Below are 23943 nucleotides of genomic sequence, written 5' to 3'. Positions count from 1 at the left end.
AACAACTATAATTAAAATTGAATTTACAATTGAAAATTGATATTGCTAAATTCTGTCTTACATGTGAAAAAGCAAGTCTAACATGCTAAAGAGTGGTAAATGGTTGCCTCATCTGGTACCTATATTATGTCTCGCTGATCCCAGTCTTACAGTTTTTCTAACCCCAAATCTGAGGTGCCTTTTATTTATCTACATCTATGTGTATATCTATCTACCTATATCTATAGTTTTTTTTGTTTTTATTTATTTATTTATTTATTTTTTTTTTTTTTGAGGTCACCATACTACAGTTTTTCTATCAAGCATATCTCTTTCTGTTTATATGCAAGACAACAGATCACATGTGGGAGATGCTTGAAGCGGAGAAGTGTGTCTCTAAAAGTGTGATATCTACAATAAACCATTTGGAAAGAGTCCTCAACTGGCTGTGGTGTCTTATGCCTGTAATACCAGCAGTTTGGGAGGTTGATGGGAGTGGGTCGCTTGAGCCCAGGAATTCAAGATCACCCTGGCTGAAATGGTGAAACCCCATTTCTACAAAAAATACAAAAATTAGCTGGGCATGGTGGCACATACCTGTGGTCCCATCTCCTCGAGAGAGGCTGAGGTAAGAGGATCACTTGAACCTGGAGGTCGAGGCTGCTGTGAACCATGATTGCACCACTGCACTCCAGCGTGGGGGACAGAGCATGACCCTATCTCAAAAAAAAAAAAAAAAAAAAAAAAAAGAGTCTTGATGCAAAGAGCACTGCTGGTGCTTTAAGCTTTGGATTTTGGATTCTCATGTACCTATTGATTTATCATAGCAATCAAATTAGCCGTGGAGTCAGGAGAACATTAAGCCTCAATTTGGCAGACATAGTATAGAAAAATAACTTAAAGTCATCATCAATTGTACTAGGCAACAAAGTATAACTATCCTTTGGTATTAGGGCTAACAAAGAGATTCTCACACACACACAATATATATATATACACACACACACACATACACACATATATAGTGTATACAATATATATTGTTATATATATAATATATATCAATCCCTTTGTTAGCCCTGAAAATGCCCTTTGTTAGCCCAAATATATATACAAAATGCTCAACGCACTAATCGTCAGGGGAATGAAAATCAAAATGAGTTATCACTACACCCCGCTTAGAATAACTATTATTAAAAAGACAAAAGATATCAAATGCTGGTGATGACGGAAAAAAAGAGAACTCGTCCCGGCACGGTGGCTCGTGCCTGTAATCCCAGCACTTTGGGAGGCGGAGGCGGGCGGATCACGAGGTCAGGAAGTCGAGACCATCCTGGTTAACAAGGTGAAACCCCGTCTCTACTAAAAATACAAAAATTAGCTGGGCATGATGTCATGCACCTATAATCCCAGCCACTTGGGAAGCTGAGGCAGGAGAATTGCTCGAACCTGGGAGGCAGAGGTTGCAGTGAGCGGAGATCGTGCCACTTCACTCCAGCCTGGGCAACACAATCAGACTAAATCTCCAAAACAAAACAAAACAACACACACACACACACACAAAACTACTCATCAATAAAAGGCAAATGCTTCTAATTTATTAAATACAACAGTCAAAATTAAATATATAGTAAAGGCAACATAAATGACAGAGCATTTTTAATCAAGCTTACATTGTAGTTGTTTAAATATTTTTAAATAATCTAATCATACGATTTTGAATCCCATGCCCCTGCATGTAGTCTACTGTAGATCTTATGTACATATTTCATATATCAGCATAATGATGTATACAACATAGAATATAGAATAATGCCTAGTGCTTTTACATACATAGGCATGTAGTTTGCATGTAATGTATAAAAATTATTTATACAAGCTACAAATGAAAATTAGTGGCATTATTTTTTAACATGTCCTACAAAAAATAGTTATTTTTATGTTTTGTTTTAATTTAAAAGCAGAGTAATGCCAAACCAAAAAGGTATGTTTTCAAATTAACAAGTATTTGCTATACATGGACAAAGAATAATATTTATTAATTACAATTAATTATTAATTACACAGGTTAAACATAAGTGTCCTTAGTATAATAAAAATCAAACATTCCAAAATTTTACCCATGTTTAAATATAGCTGTGGTGAATGGAAAAAGACACAAGATATAAACAAGACTTTTAGAGCGAGGAAGAAAACATCTAAGCTTACAGGTTGCACCCCAATAGCAAAAGGATTCTTTTTTGCCAGGGTTAGCTGACACAAGCAAAAAGCAATGCAATAGCCATAAATTTGCCTTGAACAAGATCTATTGTCTCTTTTGGTTGTTATATTTTAGTAGACTTTTTCAAGACTGAATTTTTCAGGAAACCTGAACATACATTTTAAATTTACATATTTTCCTCCTTCTTGTTTTCATATGTTAAAAGACTTTGACTAAGACCCCAAAAACAATTTTTCAAAAACCCTGGCTAATTTTCACTTATTTTGCAAAAACGGAAATTTTCTATCATCTTTACCAACATATTTTCTTCCAAGACAAAGGGTTTCACTAAGTGAATGAATCTAACATATATCATTTAACATTTTTATTATATCATGCCACCCAACCTCACTCATTATGTTCTTTGCATATATGCTTTTGCATGATCTAAACATTCAGTTCACCAAAATTAAAGCCACTACCTGCAAAATAGTGTCTTTTGAGAAGTACAATTAATGAAATGCTTTTTAAATGAATACATATCCATTTATGGAAATGGGCCTTTTCTTAGAAATAGTTTGTTGCTTGAGAAGTATCCAGCATTCTTTTGCGAATGAATTGTGCACATAGATGGAATGTGAAAAATAAAGATAGCTGTTGATAATCATTTATATTATAACCTGACTGCCTGAAACAATGAAGTGAATTAAGAAAATAAATTGTCTTCAGAATGTACAAAATATAAAATTAAAGAAGTATAAATACCCTCCATGTGTCTCTACCACTATCAAATATAGAGGGCACCATTCCTGAAAAATTAGCCTTAATAGTCTGGTTAATTTGGGATGTGTGTCCTTAGAAAGCAGATGGGGGAGGTGGCGGTGGGGTGGCCTATTGACTTGATTACTGAGGTCACTTTACTCCCTACCTCTGATCTGAAGAGGTGCAAACAACTTTCTAAACATAAAATGACCAAGTATTTGGATTTTCTGCAGAGGAGACAATTCAACTGAAATTCAATGAATGTCTTTTTATTTCCATGATAGGTAAAGTGAAAAGTGCTAAGTTTTTAAAGATAAATTGGTTCCATTACTGGCCTTAAAAAATGTTCACAAATTGTTGCTGGCTAAGGGCAATTTGGAATGTAGCTAAAAATGTGATAAGTGCTTGTGAATAGGTGCTGTGGGATCACAGAAGCAGCAGCGATTAATTCTGCTTAAAGTAAAGAGAAATACTTTGGAAATAAAGTGGTAAGTCAACTGGGACCTAGCTAAAGAGAAGAATCTTGCCAGGAAGGTAAGGGGAAGCTTTCTAAAGAAGAGAAAGACAATACAATATCATCTTTAATCATCACATCTCTGTTAGGTATGTATTATCCCCACTTTGCAGGCCAATTTATTGAGGCTCAAAGACCTTGTTCAAGTTCCCTTTTTGAGTTACGATGAAAAATGAGACTGTAATGAAATGCTGTTGATCACAAATATAATTTTCTCAGCACTTCTTTCTGCTGTTTCAGTTAATAATACCAAACAGACAAATGACAATAGGTATGAAAATTACAAGACAGATTAATATACATTTATCTTCATGGAAGTGGAATGGCTCCAGAAGAGCAAAGTCACAATAGAAAACTCTGCTCTGGGTAAAACAGCAAAACATTTCTGAGTTCAGGAGATAAAACTGGGATCAAAATGAAGTGGTAGAGAAAACATGGAACCTGGTTTGGAGACTATGCAGGAAGCAAAAAATGCCATGATCAGTGTAGTGTTGAATGTACAAAGAAAAGGCAGTAAACCTACATTTCTGTAACTGCTAGAACTTACTACTAGGACAATAGGAACTCAAGGGGCAACTTGCTAAGGAAATGAGAACAGCCAATAGATGCCACTAATACTTAACATAGCCCTTGTAAAATTCCATAATAAAATTGATAAAGAATTGTAAACACCGAAAAAGAGAAAAATTATCATTTCTCTCCATAACACAAGGGTGCCTTTCTAGAATGGCAACAAAGTGATATTGTAGCTTATAAATGAATAAATAGGAGTCTATAATACATAAAATCACATCTGTCTGCCTCTAAGTGTATTTTTCATTTTCTCGGTATCCCTCCTTCTATAAGCCAATAAAGTTCTTTCTTTCTTTCTCTCTCTCTCTCTCTCTTTAATTTTTTCCCTGGTGATCTTACTCTAACACCCTTGATACTATATATTTGTTTACTAAGAATAACTTTTATAAGAATAAATGTGAATAAATATTTCTGGCTATATCAGTATCTGTAGAGTATGCCTACAAAGATAAAAACTATAATTGAATAATACAACTAATATTATTTTCTTGAACTTAAATTCAATTCAAAAACATAATAATTATTTTATGTCTTTTAGTTGATAACTACACGTTATGAAATATATGGTGTAACTAAATTATAGCAGTCTCTCCTAATGGAGTTCTTTTTGAGATGTCACATAGTTAGAATCTACTCTTAACTTTGAAAGTACCACAAAGGCCAAAAGTTCTTTATCCCCAGATGTAAGATTAAACTGGAGATTTGTCTTCATGCACAAATCTCTCTCTTACTTACAACTTCTATTTTGACATTTCCTGACAATAAGAAAATATCTTTACCGGTATTCTGAGCTTAGTAGGTGTGCATTATGTGTTAGCTTCTTTATTTTTTCACTTCTCTTTCTTTCACACATATTTACTACCTTCTATTCTATACACAGAACACCTTTTCATGTGATCACATGCATTTGAGGATGTGAACTGTAGATTTTAGTTTATAATAATGTATCAGTATTGGTGCACCAATAGTTAAAAAAAAAAAGTACCACAGTGATGCAAGATGTTAATAGATGAAACTGGCTGGGAGTTAGAGGGCATAAGGGAACTCTGTAATCTCCACACAAATTTTCTGTAAACCTAAAGTTGCTTTAAAAAGTATGTGTGTGTGGGCTGGGCGCAGTGGCTCACGCCTGTAACCCAGCACTTTGGGAGACCGAGGTGGGCGGATCACAAGGTCAGGAGATGGAGACCATCCTGGCTAACACGGTGAAACCCTGTCTCTACTAAAAAAAGAAAAAAAAATTGGCGGTTGTGGTGGTGGGTGCCTATAGTCCCAGCTACTCGGGAGGCTGAGGCAGGAGAATGGCGTGAACCCGGAAGGCAGAGCTTTCAGTGAGTCGAGATTGTGCCACTGCACTCCAGCTAGGGCTACAGAGCGAGACTCCGTCTCAAAAAAAAAAAGAAAAAAGTGTGTGTGTGTGTGTGTGCATACACACAGACTTTATTGTATATGTAATATATACTTTATTTTCTATATGTACTTTTATATATACTGATTTATATACACTAATTTGTATGTAATATATATGTGGTGTATATAATATATAATTATATATGTAAATATAATGATTTTAACCCATTCTGTCAATCTACATTTAGTGTGTGTGTGTGTGTATGTGTGTGTGTGTGTGGAAATGAGAATAGAATTAAAATGGTTGCTACACAATATCAACTAAACAAAAGAAAGAGAATAATGGAGGGAAGGAGGAAAGAGTTGACAAAAAGGTAAAAGACATAGAGAAAGCAAAGCAAAATTGAAGTTTTGTCTTTAATTATCAGTAATTATTCTAAATGCAAATGGTTTGAACTCCAATCAAAAGGGTGAAATTGCCTAAGTGAAAAATGAAAAGCATATATGATTACACTGTGTGCTATCTACAAGACTCATTTCAAATATAAAGACATATATGGATTGCAAGTGAATGGATGGGAAAAGATCCCATGCACGTGGTAAAAAAATAAGAGTTTGGGGTCACTCTACTGTTATCAGACATAAAAGACTTTAAGTCAAAAACTGTTATAAAATACATAGAAAGACATGCTGAAAATAATGCCAATTAATTAAGACAATCTGATGATGATTTTTCAGGTTTATTGCAGTGTAATTGCCAAAGAAACTGTACATATTTATGATGTTCTGATATTTACAAACACTCTGAAATGATTAAATCAAGCTAATTAACCTATCAATCACTTCACATATTTATCAGGTTTTTGTATTAAAAATATTTAAGGTCTACTATCTGAGAAGTTTTCAATTATACAATACGTATTATTAAATGTAATCACAGTGCTGTTCAAACTTATTCCTCCTCACGGGAAACCTTTATTCTTTGACAAACATCTCTCCCTTTCTCCCCCACTACTCACACAATTTTCTTTCAACCACCTTTCTATTCCCCTTCTGTGAGACTGATGTTCTTTAAGATGCTTTAATACATAAACATTCCCTAGGATAGACCATATGTTTCCAGAATAGATCATATGTTAGACACCAAAAAGTCTCAATAAACTTATTAATAAAAAAACTGAAATCCTCTAAGTATCTTTTCAGACTATAAGAAAATGAAACAGGAAAACAATAACAGAAGGAAAACTTGAACGTTAACAAATACATGGAAATGAACAACACTCTAAAACAACCAACATGTCAAAAAAGAAATAATGATGGGAACTAGAAAATAAGATGAAAAAATACACAAAATGCAATGTTCCAAAATTTAATAAATGTAGAGAAGGCAGTGCCCAGAAGAAAATTTACGGATTCAAATAACTACATTAAAAAAGAAGAAAAAGTTTGAATTAATTAACAAACTTTATACTTTGAGGAACTAGAAATAAACAGAAAATTATACCCAAAGGTGACCAAAAAACAAATAAATAAACAAAAATAAGAATACAGTGGAGATAAAAAGAAAAAACGTAAATACAAAAAAAGAAACCAAAGTTGGTTCTCTGAAAATACTTTTTAAAAAATTAACAAGGCTTTAGCCAGACTGACAAATCAAAAAAGACAAAAATAACTAAAATCAGAAATGAAAGTGGGGTACAATTATTGACTTTATAATAATAAAAAGGATTATAAGAATATATTATGAATAAATGTATCTCAAACAATAGACAATCTAGATGAAATAGAAACTTCTCATAAGCACACAAATTGTCCAAACTGACTCAGAATAAATAGAGAACTACAGATCTACAATAAGAGACTGAATCAGTTATCAAAAACCTCCCAATAAAGTCCAGGATCAAAAGATTTTACTGTGACCTTTATTAAACATTTTTAAAGTAACACTAATATTCCTGAAATGCTTACACAAAATAGAAGAAGAGAAAACACAACCTGATTCATTCCATGAGTCCCGTGTTATTCTGATACCACTGCAGAGTACGAAATACTGCAGATGCAAAGATATTTTATGTTCATTGGTAGGAAGACAATCTTTTTGTGTCAATACCACCCTAAGCAAGCTCTGGCCTGAATGCACTCTCTATCAAAAATTTAACAGTCATTTAGGGCTAAACGAAAAAGCTTGTTCTCAAATTCATACGGAACTCCAAAGAGCTTAAAAAAGCCACAACAATTTTGAAAAAGAAAAAAAAAAGGAGGATTCATCTTTCTCAATTTCAAAACTTATTACAGTAATCAAAGCAGTGTGATACTGGCACAAAGATTAGAAATAACATATAACTCAATAGAATTAAAAGTCTTGAAATAAACCCTCACATATATGGACAATTGATTTTTTTTAAATATAGTTATCTTTCCCAGTGGGAAGGAGAACTATCCTCAACAAATAATACTGAGATAACTGCATTTCCACAAGAAAAAGATTTAAGTGGAACCCCACTTTACACCTTATTCAAAAATCAACAAATGTATGAGCTAAACCCATAAAATCCTCAGAAGAAAACCTAGGCATAAAACTTTATGTTTTATGGATAAAACAACAGATTTGTTGATATATCGCCAGAAAACAAGCAACATAAGTGAAAACAGATGAATTAAGATTCATAAAAATTGAAAACTTTAGTGCATCAAACAAAATTATCAAGAAAGTGAAAATAAAACTTATTAAGGATTTAAAGTATTTATACATTGTATATTTTTTGAGAGCTTAATATATTGAATAAAGTACTCTTACAGCTCAAGAACAAAATGACAAAAACCCAATGAAAATTAGGCAAAAGACTTGTATAGACATTTTTCCATACAAGACAAACAAATGCTTAATAAGAACATGAAAATATTTTCAACATCTCTAGTCATTACAGAAATGCAAATTAAAACCTCAATGAGAAACCACTCACACCTCATCTCCTAAGATGGTTATTGACCTCAATACAGGCAGGAGGTAGACAAATCCTAGGCAGAGAGGAGTGGGTCCCAGTGAAACCCAACCTTCAAGTTGAAGGCAGTTTGAAGCCTAACTACAAGTCCTGGGTAAATCCACAGACCAGACTGAGTGCCTCTGTCCCCATTTGGTGCACTTTTCTTAGATTGATCCCCACCCTTCACCTATTTTACATATACCTATCCTTCTCTAATTGCTTTTTTGCACTGTCATGTGCACCTTTGAATGATGCCTTTGTTTTAGCCTCTTTGCATACTCATAAACCAATCAGCACAGCACTCTCACATTCTGGGCCCATAAAAGCCCCAGACCCAGCCACACTGAGGGAGAGACCACCTGACCACATTCCCTCTTCACTAAGAGCTTTTTCATCGCTCAGTGAAACTTTTATCCTCTCTCCTCACCCTTTGATTGTCAGCATAAGCTCATTCTTCTTGGACTCCGAACAAGAATTCGGCACCCGGCTGAGCACAGGTACAAAGAAAGCAGTAACACTGTGGCCCTCCAACCTCTGCAAGCAGAAGGGAACTGCCCTACTCCATGGAAAGCAGTGCTGGGGCTGAGCCAATCCAGGTGCCTCAGGCCAGAGCAGTGTGACGGGACTGAGTTGTTAACTTGCCACTGTGCCTTGGGCTGTGGACAGTGGGACTAAAAGAGTTATTACTCACACTGTAACACCCAATCTGGGACTTCTGGGTCATGGGCTTCCCTGCTTGAGTGCCTTCATGTTCCCCTTGTCTAGATGCTAGAGTCCACCATGGAAGTCACTTGCAACATGCTTGGTCAAGCTGTAAGCCCTGCATGGAGCCCACTCCTGTGCCAATACTTGAAGCAGCTGGCCAGACCCTTCACTCACTTGCCTATACACCCTCTTCATCTGGGGGCTGAGCTCATAATCATGGTGGCTGCAGGATTCATGCCAGAGTGAAAGCCAGGTGTGGCCCAGTGGCTGAGTGGTTGGGGCACCTCCTGTGGAGAATGTGGGTCAAGCAGGGGCACTGCTGGCTGGAAATCTCCAGCTGGAGGTCTCAAGCTGGCAAAATGGCTGAGAAAAATTCTGCATCATTTCAACAACTTAAAAAAATTTAAAAAACATAAAATGAAAATATCAAGTTTGGGCAAGTCCATGAAGATACTGTGTTAGTGGTAATATAAAATGGAGAAGCCCCTATGTGGAATAGTTTAGAAGTTTTTTAAAAAACCTGAACACAGAATTACTGTATGACTAAGCAATTCCACTCCTAGTATATACCCAAAGAATATGAAAACAGTCACTCATGCAGTTACTTGTATGTCAGTGTTGATGAGGATATGGAGAAATTGGAAACTTTGTGCACTGTGGTTGAGAATGTAAAATGGTTGCAGCCACTACAGAAAACAGTGTGTTAGTCCTCAAAACAAACAAACAAAAATTAGCACATGATACAGCAATTCTACTTCTAGGTATATATCTAAAATAATTTAAAGTAGGTTCTCAAAGGGATTTCTGACACTGATGTTCATAGCCGCATTATTTACAATAGCCACAAAATTGAAATAACCCAAGTATTCATCAACAGATGAATATATAAATATAAGGTGGTGTATATAAATGATGTGTTATTTAGCCTTAAAATAGTGAAACATCCTATAATATGTATGATCCTTGAAAATACTATGCTAAGTAAAATAAGCCAAACACAACAGGAAAAATATCATATGATGCCACTCATCAAATATCTAAAACAGGAAAATTCGTAAAGACAGAAAGTAGATGAGAGGTTACCAAGCGCCATGGGATTGAAGATTGAGGGTTTTGCTCAATGGTTATGAAGTTTCTGTTTGGGATAATGAAAACATTTTATAAACAGATAGTGGTGGTGGTTGTATAAGTTTCTAAGTGCAGCTAATACCAAGGAATTGTATACTTAAAATGGTTGCAATGCTAATTTCATGTTATATATATTTTGCCACACAAAAAAAATCAAAATACATAAAGGGACTATGAGTAGATTAACATGCTATTGTTAAAAAGAGAATGAGCATTAAGCATCTGTAGTTTCAAATAATAAAAAGAAATTTTTTCCTTAGATGAAATGTTTATGGGTAAGTAATAGGCAGATTAGTCTGAAAATATAAACATGGACTTGAGGGTGAAAGGCCTTGAAGATTAAATATGGTCTTCAGGGTTCAATCAGTGAGAAGACAATGAAGGTTCTCAGGATGGAGTGTGCCAGGTTCTAACTGAGTGGGCAAGTGGCAGGTAGCTGGAAAAACACTCAAGGAATCATAGACAGTTTTGACATGGATTTACTCTCTCTCTGAGCACAAGCAAGCCATATGTATGGTGTTATCAGGATAATTATACCTTTTCCAGACAATAATAGTTCCAAGCCAAGCAAGAGCTAACATGGGTGATCACCTAATGTGCCTCACATAGCATGGCTACATAATGTGTGGGATTGTATGCCTGAACTCCAAACTTGCTGAGTTATGCTACACTGGAAGGCTGCTTCAGCCTACTCCTGACTAAAGCACACTGGAAGGCTGCTTCAGCCTACTCCTGACTAAAGCACAGCCATTCCCTTACACCCCACTCTCTAGGCTGAGGTTGTCCTCTGGGCAGGGACACGAGCCATTAGGGCGAAGCCCTGAATCCATAACCCACAACAGCAATACAGAGAGCAACAGCTCACTACTAGGATCCAAGCTATGCAACTTATGACTATTAAGGCCCAATGTAGGCCAGAGCCTAGGGATTCCCACCATCTCTGCAGGCAGTTGTCAGTAAAGCTCTTGAGCACCTTACTGTCCCGTAAGACCCTTTGCAGGGCTGCTGTTATGTTCTGCCAATTGTCAGGGATAAAGGTACAACATTGTGTTCCTAAAAAGGCACAGGTGCCTTCTTGGGCAGCAGTTATTATGTCTAAGGCCATTTGGTTTTGTAATATCACCTTTCTGACCTGATCAACCTCATCTTTTAACAGGAGGAGGACCACTCAGGTGTAATTTAGAATCTGAGCAGTGTGCTCTGCAAGAACAGTAACTTGTGCTTCTACTGTTATAGCACCTGCTCCAGATAGTCATTGCCAAGGGATATAACCACGAGGGGGCTCATCACACTCACAAAAACCAAGTGTGTTGTACCTCCTCCCAGTTATGTGGGCATCTGGGCAACATGGGGAGGACAGTGGCAGGTACATAAGGCCACCCTCAGGTACACCATCCAGTTCAATCCACTGGTAAGTAAGTAAGCCACCCTTTGTCCCCAGAGACCCATAAACTCCCAGGGGGCACAAAATCCATCGGGGCCTGACCTTGGAGGGGCCACTTGTTCCACCGTACCTTCAGTGTGGCAACGTGTGTTATGTTTACACAGGCCGTGATGGGTACCCGCCCTACAGTGGTGTTGCCCGTGTTGCTCTATGCACTGTGGTTCCTCGGCTGGGGCTACCACATATTTCCCCACTAGCCAGCCCCAGACATCATAAATGCTATGGGCCAGTCAGGGGGCAAGTATACCATGGGTCTTGTGGATCCTTTGTTCAAAGCTTGTCACATTGCATTCCAGGCATTGGCCGTGGAAGCCCAAGTCTCCAGCCATGTCCAGTTCTCTGCAGGCACTGAATATATGTGCTAAGGCAAGCCATCTGCAGCTGCAGCTGGAAGGGAGGCACAGATCCAACAGTTAGAAACCTTGGTCACCTCCGCATAGGTGTGGTGCCAGTCCACAATGCAGTTGGAGCATGTTAACTTATGGTTGAAATGACAGAGAAGACACAGGTACTAATGGAGGTAAATCACATCCCTCAGACAAAATACAGGCTAACCTTTCATCCCTGGATAAAAATGCAGCCTCCAAGGGCTTCTGCCCTGGGCAATGGTACCACAGCTTCTCAGCTCCCCATGGTTCCTTTAGGTCCTGTATCTATGCCAAAGTCATGGGGGAGACCATAATAAGCCACATAGACTGTCATACATATGTCCTCTGGAGGAGGGTTCCTTCCCTGGCTATTCCCTATGAACAGTCAACCATGGGGGCAATGCATTGAACACCCAAGGAGTGACACGAAAGTCATACTATAGGTCCTCCCCTCAGGGAGCTATGATGGCCAACCACTGGCAATGGGGGCTTGGATGGTCCATGGTCACAGCCAGGTTTTCTGTTCTCCTACCTGTAGGGGCATTGGGGCAGGCAACAACAGGTTACCACGCATCCCCGTACCTGGTTGGAGGAGGCCATCCTTGGTATGTATCTGAAACTAAATGTGGATGGCAGCCTCGTGTAACAAAGCCTCCACTGGGGAAGGGCCACCTTTCCATGGCCATTCATTCAAGGTTTGGAGCACTGGGTCCAGCCTGGAACTCCAGCCCCACAAAGACAGAATGTGACATGCAAGTGTAACCCATTCTTCAAGAGCCTGTTACATCACTTAATCCTACCTGCAGCTTGCGGGTTGTATAACACATAGAATCCCTACTTTTTGACCATGTAGTGTGCTCATTGTTTTACCTATTTTCCAGTGAAATGTGTTCCCCTATCACTCTCAACAGCCAGAGGGTGACCACACAGGGCACATAAGTGTTTCAGGGACTGGATGGCGTGCTGTTGGTTGGCCACCCCTGCATTTGGCAGGGGCCCAGTGTAGTCTACTTGCCACCTGGTCAAGGCCACTCACCCTATTGTTACTTATTGTGTAACAATGGGCACCTGCCTCCGTGTAGGGTATGCCTGAGCACATGCCAGGCATGTGCAAGCTTCTCAAATGTCTTGTGTGGGCAGAGACCAACCCCAGGGCTTATTGACCTGTTGCATCAGTTTACTCCCCTCATGTCCCAGTTTCTGGTGTAGCCACAAGGCCACATCATGTCTAGGTACTGACTCTAACCACCGAAACTTGGCCAAGGCATCTGCCTCATCATTGCCGGGGTGGCCAAAGGCATATGGCATGACACATGATAAATAGTTGCCTCTTTCTGATGTCCAGTTTCCCGGAAGTCTTGCCACATGGCTTGGCCCCAAACGTGTTGGTGACTAACTAGCCACTTCTGTGTTTTCCAGGTAGTTAATCACAAGGCTAAGCCTCAGTAGACCACCCAGCTATTGGTACAGATTACCATAGGTGTCACCTCCTGGGTGATTACCATCCATACGTCTCTAAGTTCAATCCATTGGCTACTTTGTCCACACCTGATTTCAAACCATATGGTGTCAGTACTAGATTGGGCTACAACAGTGATACAGGCAGCAGTAGCACCTCAGCTAGACACATCTGTGTACCATGCCCCATCAGGAATGAGGGGGATGCCTTTCCTTAAATGGTGAAGGCTCAGGGTCTAGGGGTGCCTCAAGCCCAGTGAACTTATCTTGCATTAGGACTACTGGTCCCAAGATCTCTTGCAGCTCTGCTACTAAGGGACTTGTACTCAGCATACTCCACTACTCCAAGTAGGCGCCCCACTTTGCCAAAGTAGATGTCTGTGCCATTCCAGTCCAGGGAGCTGTTACCCATAAACTCACTCATCCTGCTATCTAATAAGTCATCCACATGATGATGGCAGTCCATCCTGTCACACTCTCACAAGCCTGAAGGGTGCCAAACACAGCTGTTACTCTATCAGGGAATAGTGGAGGTCAGCTCTCTTCCATAGTTTCAAAAGCCTGCTGGCATTCTCAAGTGCTCTGTGAGCTACCGCAGGCCTCAGCCAAAACCATCTGTGCTCAAATGCACACCCAGCTCAAATGGGCACCTCTGGTAAACTACCCAAAGAGCTTGTGCCTTCTGAATAGCCTGACTGCCTGCCAGGAAGGTGGTCTCAGCTGCATCATCCCAATCACAGGTAGCTCCCTTCTTTGTTAACATATGAAACAATTTTATCATTTGAACTAAATGGGACACAAATGCCTGCCAATATCCCAGGAGGCACACAAAAGTTTGCAGCTGCTTCACCATGGTGGGCTGGGGATACGCCTGAATCTTATCAGTGATAGCCTCTGGGATGGCTTCTGTCTTACTCAACCAGATAACTCCTAAGAATCTGGCAGATAATCCAGGTCCCTGGACCTTGAATTTGTTGATGGCCCAACCACATGCTGCCAAATGTTGCCGTAAGAGGGGTGCTACCACTTTTAAATCTGCGAGAGAAACAGAGGTTAACATAATATCATCAATATGATGGAATAGGCAGACCCCTTCTGGACATAGCCAAGTGGCTAAATCCATGACAACTAGACCATGACATTTCGTGGGGCTATGCACATAGCCCTGCAGCAACACTGTAAAAGTCCATTGCTACCCATCCCACGTGAAGGCGAACTGTTCCTGACTCTCTGGGGCGATGTCTGTGGAGAAAAATGCATTGGCCAAGTCCACTACATAGTGGTACTCTCCCCGTTCCCTTGTCAAATGGTCCATTGAATCCATGATCGAGAGTGGAGCTGCATGCAAAAGGGGTGTTACTTTATTCAGTTCCTGATAGTCCACCGCCATCCACCAGTTTTCATCAGACTTTCTAACTGGCCACACTGGACAACTGTAGGGGCTGTGGGTGCCACACACTATTTGTACCTCCTTCAGCTTTTTTAATTATCTCAGTTATCTCCATACGCCTACCCAGCAAATGATATTGACTTGGGTTTTGGTAGGACCTAAGGCTGGTGATGCATATGCCCACACAGCACCGGCTTCACCACATGCGCTCAGAGTCTGAATTCCCTGGCCATGGTTTGTAACATCAGGTCATGCAAGATATCCACCCGCAGAATGTATTCCAGTATGAGAGAGACATACACAGCGTATAAATGGAGAGCCAAATGGACGATGCCAAGGAGCAGAGATACAGGTTTCACTTTCACTGACTGGCCTCCATAATCATCAATGTAAGTAGGTTTGCCAGGAAACTTATCCAGGTTCTTATAAAGAAGGCTGCAATCTGCCCCAGTATCAACCAGTGCCTGTACTCACCGTACACTGGTGGGAGAACCAGTGGATCGCTAATTCCATACACGGCCTTCAGTCAGCTGGTGTTCCCCCAAGCCGGGCCCCTCGGCCAGCTCCCTAATCAAACAAAAAAGGCGTTATATTTCTGCCTGTCTGCAGCAAGTAGTCTTTGAGCTACATCCCCCGGTGGGACTGGATCACACAGCAATGTCCTTCTCCCCCTTAGGCATTTTCTGGGACTGCTGCTCCAGAAACAAACGTCTCCTCAAAGTTAGGAGTACTTTATTGGGCTGTGTATCAATTTGCTCATGGTCAACCCTGGCCAAAATCAAATCTATCCACACATGTGAGTGTGCCACTCACTGGGGGTCTTTTTCTTCCATTGTGGGACCCCTGCAGGTGGGATATCCTCCCCTTCTTTACAGCGTGGACCCCTCTGCTTCACTGACAGCTTCCCCAAGAGCCACCATAGCAGTAGTCACTTTATGTATGCAGCACTGTACGTATGGGATAAGGACAGTAGCTAGGGAGTCAAAGGTGCTTGGGGGTGCAGAACCCAACACAATATTCCTCATGTGGGAGGTGAAACGTTCATCATCTGGTCCCTGGGTATTCAGGTCAAACATAGCCTGCCACATACTCATCTCTCGGATGACTTGCACCAAATCGGCATACAACTGCCATTTACTCACGATTTTGCATATTTCACTGGTGTCGTTCCACAGTCTGTATGGCTGCCCATAGTCACTCAGTCAGGGTGTGGCTACCTTGCCCTTGCCCAACCACCTGCTCATCTGCAACTGCTGATGGAGGCAGGGGTGAGTTGTGATAGACGCCAGCTTTTCCATCTCAGAGGCAGAACAGGAGATACTATCTGCTTCTTCTTCCCACAAATGAAGCACTCAGGCAGGCAGAGGTTCCCCTGGATGCTGACAGCAATGCTTGCTTAATTCCCGCAACTCAGTTGGGGTATAGGCAGTATATGAGGTATGTTGCCTTACCTTGGAGAGTCCCTGAGTTTGCCTTTGGGGCCCCAATGGCTGTTCATGATCTGCCTTCTGATGGACCACTGGACAAGCGCACAACGGGGGTTCTTCCTCCTTGGTGTCAGATGAGTGGGGGTGTCCAACTGAGATGAGGGACCCAGGCCTGCATTCACAGCAGCCTCTAATTCCTTTTCCAAGCTCTGTAGCCAGGCCTGCAGGGGCCCTGCCTGCACCTGGAGGTCTCTATTTATGGCAGCTTCTATCTATTTTTCTGAGCTGTGTAGCAGGGCCTCCAGGCCCCCTGCCTGTGTCTGGAGGCGTCCATTCACGGCAGTATCTATCTCTTTTTCTAAGCTGTGTAGCTAGGCCTCTAGGTGCCCTGCCTGCACCTGGAGGGCCCTGACCTGCACTGCGTCTCTCAGGGACTGGGTATGTACTTCTTGTAGCACAGTCAAAAGTGTCTATTCAACTCTTCTGGCAAAAGATCACTCCCTCTCCATGCTGTGCTTCCAGCTGCTTCAGTGCCCTCTCCATGCTTGCGGGGAACCATCTACCTCCACTCAGGTTTCCACCGAGGCCCATCCGAGCAGCACAGCTGCCACCGGGTACCACAACCCATGTTGCAGCCACCTGGCTGACCCAGAACTAACAGGGTATGAAGGCTCACTCACCTCAGGACCCTGTTTGTGATGCCAGTTGTCAGGTTCTAACTGAGGTCCAAGGGGAGTTGGTCGGTGAGTGGCATGTAACTTGGAAAACACTTGAGGAATCGTAGACAGTTTTCACATGGCTTTACTCTCTCTCTGGGCATTGTGAGCCTATGTACAGCTTTTATTACACCTTTTACAGACAGTAGTGGCTCAGGGCCCATCACAAGCTCATGTGGGTGACCACCTAATGCGACTCACATGGCATGGCTACATAATGTGCAGGGTTATGTGCCTGCACTTGAACCCCACTGCTCCAGAAGGCCGCCACGGCCTACTCCTAACTAAAGCACAGTCATTTTCCTTACAGAAGGTGACATAAACAATACTATATTACAGATATTTAGCCTATTAGTAGATGGGCCATAATGGAGAAATATTGCTGGGCAGAGAAAGCTGGTTGGTATGTTCACAATCATCCACATAAGATATGCAATATTTCAGAGCCAACTACAGAATAGGAAGAAAATGATAAGTCCACCATATGTTAAATTCTTTGATAAGAAATATAAGTTTGGGTTCATCTATATATACCCTAAGTAGCATAGTGATTGGGATATTTGACGGACTCTTAAAATATTAAATATTTTAAAATGTTGTATACATGTGAGTACATATCAAATAGCTTAGATGAGTAATTTTGAGTTGGGGACCTGGAAGTATTAAAGATCCCTTTTGAGAATTTGAGCTGGAGTGGAAGGACGTCATTTACCACAGAAAGATCCTACTGCAATTTGTCAGATTTTTCTATTGGACTGATATAATTAAATATTTCCAACCCATGCTCACATACGTAATAAGTTTGAATAAGTAAAGAAATATTCTTTTCCTATGCAGCTATAATTCTGGCTCTAAAGGAACAATAAAAATGACAAACAACTATTATGTGGCTTAATTAAATTGGTGAAACCATGGGGAACCATGCTCTTCAGTGGGTCTTCTGGTAGAAGCTAATAAGACCTTAAACAAACAGCTGTGGCTAATGCTGCAGCCTGAGGAAATGTCTCCCATTACATCCATGTGTTCATTTCACATCTGGCTTTTGAATTGCATTCTAGGTTTTTGTATCATTTTCTCATGTTTGGATCTTCCTCCCCATGAGTCCTTTATAGTTGATTCTTCAATCAAGTTGTACTTTTGAATTACTTTAAATTCTACCTCTGTCCAATGTCTTATTAATTCTCTATGGATTAGTGCTCTTAATATCAGTCCTTCTTATGCTGCTCCCATCTTCAGCACCCAGGAGCCCCCTTTCTTATGTGACTAGTACCTCTGAGTGAAATGAGTCCAGATTTTCCACCTGGAAGTGCATTGCTCTTTATTAGAACAGGTGGTTCTTCTGATATTATACATCTTTCCCCTGTGCTTTATTGATATTTAAAGTTTAAGAAGTATCATCTATTTTATACATATTCTGAGATTATTACCTTTTGGTATATGCTTTTAAGTAAAAGCAATCAATTTTTTTAAAAAACCATCTTTATCAAGGATTAAACTGTACTAAAAAAACTTTTTGTCTTGAAATTAGGCTAGAAATTCTACTAAATATTTTAAATTGCCCATTCTAAATGTATTTCTAATGTTTTATGTTATTCAAAACTCAGACTGAGAATAAATTTTTAAGTCAATTTATGGAATTAAGTAATTATCCTGACATAATTCATTGTAACATTCAGAATATTTTTCTTGCATTATCTCTTAGAGTTCTTGTGAAAGAATAATGCAATTATTTATATTTATACAGAAACTTGTGATTATACCCTATCACTAAGTAATTACTCAACAGTTATCACTTCAATGCTTAGAACATCAAAGAAACTTTGAAATGAAGATAATACTTATGAGATCAAGTTCACAAAGTAGTTGTGACATTTATAAGAGGGATAATTAAACACACTTTATGAATTGGGGATGGGATCTAGGTTGGGCCAAATCTGCATCCTTTGCAGAGTTGAAAATTGATCATTTATGTCTAATGAGAAAATGATGAGGTTCTTTCACTTAGTAAGAACAAATCCTAAAGGAAGTTGCTGTTAGACAGAACAAATTTGTCCACATACACTTTGCCATTGGAACAGTGGCTTCTAGCTTTCAACACAGGAAAATATTTTTACTCAGTTTTCAATTACTGGTCAGCTTCAGTTTCTTGTTGTGATAGATTGTAAAAGGGAAGTATTTACATTGTAAAAATTACTTTCTTAAAGCCACGAGACACTGAAGTATAACAGAGCATTCCCAAACTAGGAAAGAGGCATTTCTCCTGAACTCATCAATCAATAGGCTTTAGTCATGACATCTCCTTAGCTGTAGGGCCAAACGTATGTAAGTGTTATGCAGCAAACATAGTAATACTCACCAAATGAGTACCTGTACCCAGAGGAAGATAGTGGGGCCCGCCAGCAATGGTCTTTCTGGCAGCAACAGTAGTAAAACAGAAATGGCAGTGCTTTTACACAAAGATGGTGATACCCAGAGGTACTCATGACCTCTAACAGATTAGGCAGAGGTGTGCTTTCGAAGTAGAAATGTGTGGGGTCAGAATACATAGCTGTCCTCTACATCTGGTGCTGAGGAATAGAAAGGATGGACAACTGTCACTTGATAAGCAGGAAACAAGTTATATTTATGAATCTATCTGACATTCTACACCTGGCAATATGTTTAATTCACATAGCAATTTCTGTATCAGTAGGCGAGAGTAAACACCAGGGTGATATATTCACTTCTCTCAAAGTGACCTTGTAAGCTCAAGAAAAGAATTGTGTATTATTATATATTTCTGGAAAAAAATTGACTCTTGATACCACTTAAATTGATTACTTTTTAGCATTTCCTCAGTAGCACTTACGTATTTAGTCAGCACTATATTATTTTTACCTCTGCTAACCCACACTTTGAAATTGGTTCCACCAATTCACTTTAAAAATATCTATTGAGTTCAAAGAATGTGGCCCAGTATTGTAGTGTAGATATGAAAATGAATAAGATAGCTCTTTCTCTCAGAGAGTTTGCAATTAGGCAAAAATACAAAATAAAAATAATGATCATATTGTTAGCAATATATGAAGTAGTCTCTGATATACAGAAGAAATTTACTTTTATAATTAGAATAATATACAAAATAAGTTCCACTAATTTATAAACATTAAATAATCTACTATATATTGAATACTAGGTACTTAGTATATGGCAGTGAAGCATAGAGACAAAACCTCTTGCTGTTATGTAGCTTATAGTCTAGTGAGAAGACAAAGAAAACAAATAAATAAATGAATAAGAAAGGAACAATTGAATGAATGAATGGTAAAGAGAAAATGTGCTATGAAATAGACTTAAGCTATAATTATACATGGGATTTCTGGGCTTGGAGAGGTTAGTTTCAATTGCAATTCAATAACACGATTAGTTAAACATCTTTGAGTAACTGAGTAAGAACCTGAAAGTGATGAATGATACATGTACTTGGAGGAGACAAATAGTGATAGAATAGTGTTTAAATGAAAAACCTTGAGGCAGGAACATCCCCTTCCAATGGAAAGAACAGGATACAATTCAGTTTAACTGAAGCAGAAAATCTAAAGGAGATTAACAAGGGATGACTCAAGAAAGGTGTCAGGAGCCTGGAACATGTAGAACTTTGTAAGTCATTGTGAAGACTTTAGTATTTTTCGCTGAGAGAGACAGGAAGCCACTGGAGAGTTTGAGTAGATGAGTGACCAGATTTGATTTACAGCTTAAGAGAATCATTCTAGCTGCTGTGTCCAAAATAGACACCAGGGAAGCAAGTGCAGAAGAAAAGATATGAGGTAGGCAGTTGCTCCAGATAAGACATGATCATGGCTTGATGCACAGTGGGATAAAGACACACTCTCAGAAGTTTGAAATACTTTGCAGATATAGCTTACAGTACTAACTGATGCATTGGTTATGAGATTTGAGAAAAAGAAAGTAAACGCAATCTCCAAGATACCTGCCTTGAGTAGAAAGAGATCGGTGTTTCCACTTATACATGTGGGAAAGACTGTTGAAAAAGACAATTTAGAGATAAAATTGGTACATTTTTTCTATGTGTGAATCTTGAAATGTCAATTACATATTTGTGTGGAATTTAATACAAAAACGTTTACAGAGCAGTGGAAAGGTCTGTAATGGAGAGGTCAAAGGTATCAGAAACCCTAATACTGGATGATTATACAGAAAGAGAGGTATAAATAGAAGAAGAAATTAGGAAGAGAAACAGTAACAAAGAGAGATATAAGAGAAGAAAATAAGGCATGACAGCATTTGGAGACAGAGAAAGTGAGCTAAAATAGTGAAATATACTAAACGAAGAAATCAATGAGGTGGAAAAACTAGAATTTTCTTTCTTTTTTTTTCTGTTTTTAGACAGAGTCTCACTCTGTTGCCCATGCTGGAGTGCAGTGATGCGATCTCGGCTCACTGCAAGCTCCGCTTTCCGGGTTCATGCCATTCTCCCGCCTCACCCTCCTGTGTAGCTGGGACTACAGGCACCCGCCACCACGCCGGGCTATTTTTTTTTTTTTTTTTTAGTAGAGACGGGATTTCACCGTGTTTGCCAGGATGGTCTCCATCTCCTGACCTCGTGATCTGCCCACCTCGGCCTCCCAAAGTGCTGGGATTACAGGCATGAGCCACCACCCCTGCCCTTGAATTTTCTTTTTTAAGTGAAGCCAAATGAAGAAAATATTTTGATGAGAAGATAGGGAATCCATAAATTTCCATCAATAAATTGAATAACTGGAAAAATCCATAGATTATGAGTACAGAGTCATGAATTATTACATGTATTAGATAAACTGTAATGTGTTGCATACAGAGTGTGCAAAGTGGTAGGAATTTGAATGCTACAATATAGCTAGACTAATACCATATTTTATTTTTTATTATTCATAAATAATCTACAATATTATCTTTCTTCTTTAATGGAAATATAATATTTTAACATTTTACAGGTCACAATACATTCATTTAAATATATTTAAATTATAAATTTTTAATGAACAACTGCAATAAATATCACAAAATGTTTTAATAGACATTCAACGTCTAACTTTTCGTTTTCTGTAGAGTTCTACTATATACAAATATAATGAGTGATGGTGAGATCTATTCCCTGTGGAGAAATAGCTATGTACCAAATTTGAGTCATATTCTGTTATTGAACACACAAATGTGTATAGGTAAATGAAGAAAATCTACATTTTCTTGGTTTTATTAACCCATCTTTGCTGTACATATTTAACTTAAACTTGCAAGAAACAGAAATAACATCTTTTCCTTAAGGTTATAATGATAGTCTACATCTGCTAGCAAGTATCATGCAGACAAGAAATTGTCAGAAATATATTTATGCAATGACATCAATGTGAGTGTAGTTATAATATTTATTGCTGCAAATAAAATACAATAAAGTATACAAAGAACACATAAATCTTAAATAATCTGGTATTTACAAGTTATTTTATAAGATTAAAAACTTGAATCGTAAAAAAATTTTGTAAATTAAAAACCAAATAAAATGTAAAAATGTGTTTGTCCAAAGGATTATATGTATATTTCTATTAATTGTGTAAATTATCTGTATAGATTTCCTTATAAACTTTTGAGAAAAAAATATAACCTTACATGTCATAGAATATACTAAAATACTCACAAGATGATGTATTATATGGTACTCAAATAATCCTAACAAGTAAAATTGGTTATATTTCTTAAGTTTCTGAAATTATGCCTGAGAAATTTTATAAATAAAAATGTGAAAATCCATCCTCATGAAAAAACTCCAATGACATAAATAACATTCCATGATTAAATTAAATAGACTGAAAACGGATGTAGAAATTTTTTTCCATCATGATGTTGCTGTTTGGTGGATAAAATTCTTTATTGTAATTCATAAGTAAAACAACTTTAGGAAATAGATATATTTCCTGTCTCATCGACAAACACATGCTTTTCATATTCACATTTCAAACTAACAGAAGAGTGTATTTGACAAAGAGAGCTAGCAGGAAAATGAACTCGCCCTTAGTCATACCAACTGTTGCCAATCTTAAGTAATTCTCGGAGAGGTTTAGTCTCACACAGGCAACAGCTGCAGGACTCTGATGAGCCTCCAGGGTGGTCTTGTATGCCCAACATTTTTTGTTTTCTACTTAAAAATCAACTGACCAGGATGTGCCTGAGTACACACTGTTCTAACCAAATGCCTAATGCTATTTTATGTTGCCTTGAATTTTATTACCGAGCATCCTTTGAAATACGACGCATGCCATTTTTCTTTAATATCTAATTCTAAAAGCAAAGGAAGATAGCTTACTTCCTTGTACGCTTCATGAGTAAAGCAAAGAATCATGTCAGAAGCATAAAGCAATGCACTTCTCAGTAACAAGGTATCACTTCACAAATTATCATGAAAAGAAATGCCAAATTGGCTTAAGGTAAAACAAAACCAGCAAGAGAAAATTAAATTAAAAACTCATGGTCAATTCATTTTCTATTAGAAAAGACACAATGTCATTATACAATTCTATTTTCATACTTAATCTTTGTGGAACACATAATTAGAATAAACAATGATGAGAGAGAAGGTATAATAGGTATTTTTAAAAAATTCTATCCCTCCTGCCACCCTTCACCCTCAAGTAGACCACTGTGTCTATTGTTCCCTTCTTTGTGCCCATGTGTTCTCCTTTTATAGACCCCACTAATAAATGACAATGTACAGTATTTGGTTTTCTGTTCTTGTGTTAGTTTGCTTAGGATGATGGTCTTCAGTTGTGTTCATGTTGCTGAGAAGCATTTTTTTTTTTTTCTTTTTGAGACAGTCTCACTCAGTCGCCCAGGCTGGAGTGCAGTGGCCAGATCTCGGCGCATTGCAAGCTCCGCCTCCTGGGTGCATGCCATTCTCCTGCCTCAGCCTCC

At 38.8% G+C, this 23943-nt stretch overlaps 1 long non-coding RNA gene across 1 annotated transcript in view; it reads left to right on the top strand.

Moving 5' to 3' along the window:
* LOC105530692 overlaps window positions 1-23943 on the top strand; it is a 57524-nt gene that overhangs the window by 7924 nt on the left and 25657 nt on the right. Inside the window, exons 4-5 of the long non-coding RNA XR_001004681.1 lie at window positions 11936-12147; window positions 16805-17036. This is a non-coding gene — a long non-coding RNA (uncharacterized LOC105530692). The remainder of the gene's footprint in view (window positions 1-11935; window positions 12148-16804; window positions 17037-23943) is intronic.

Source organism: Mandrillus leucophaeus, unplaced genomic scaffold, assembly GCF_000951045.1.
Source record: "Mandrillus leucophaeus isolate KB7577 unplaced genomic scaffold, Mleu.le_1.0 Scaffold84, whole genome shotgun sequence".
Classification (NCBI taxonomy): domain Eukaryota; kingdom Metazoa; phylum Chordata; class Mammalia; order Primates; family Cercopithecidae; genus Mandrillus; species Mandrillus leucophaeus.
This window is presented reverse-complemented; position numbering and strand designations above follow the sequence as displayed.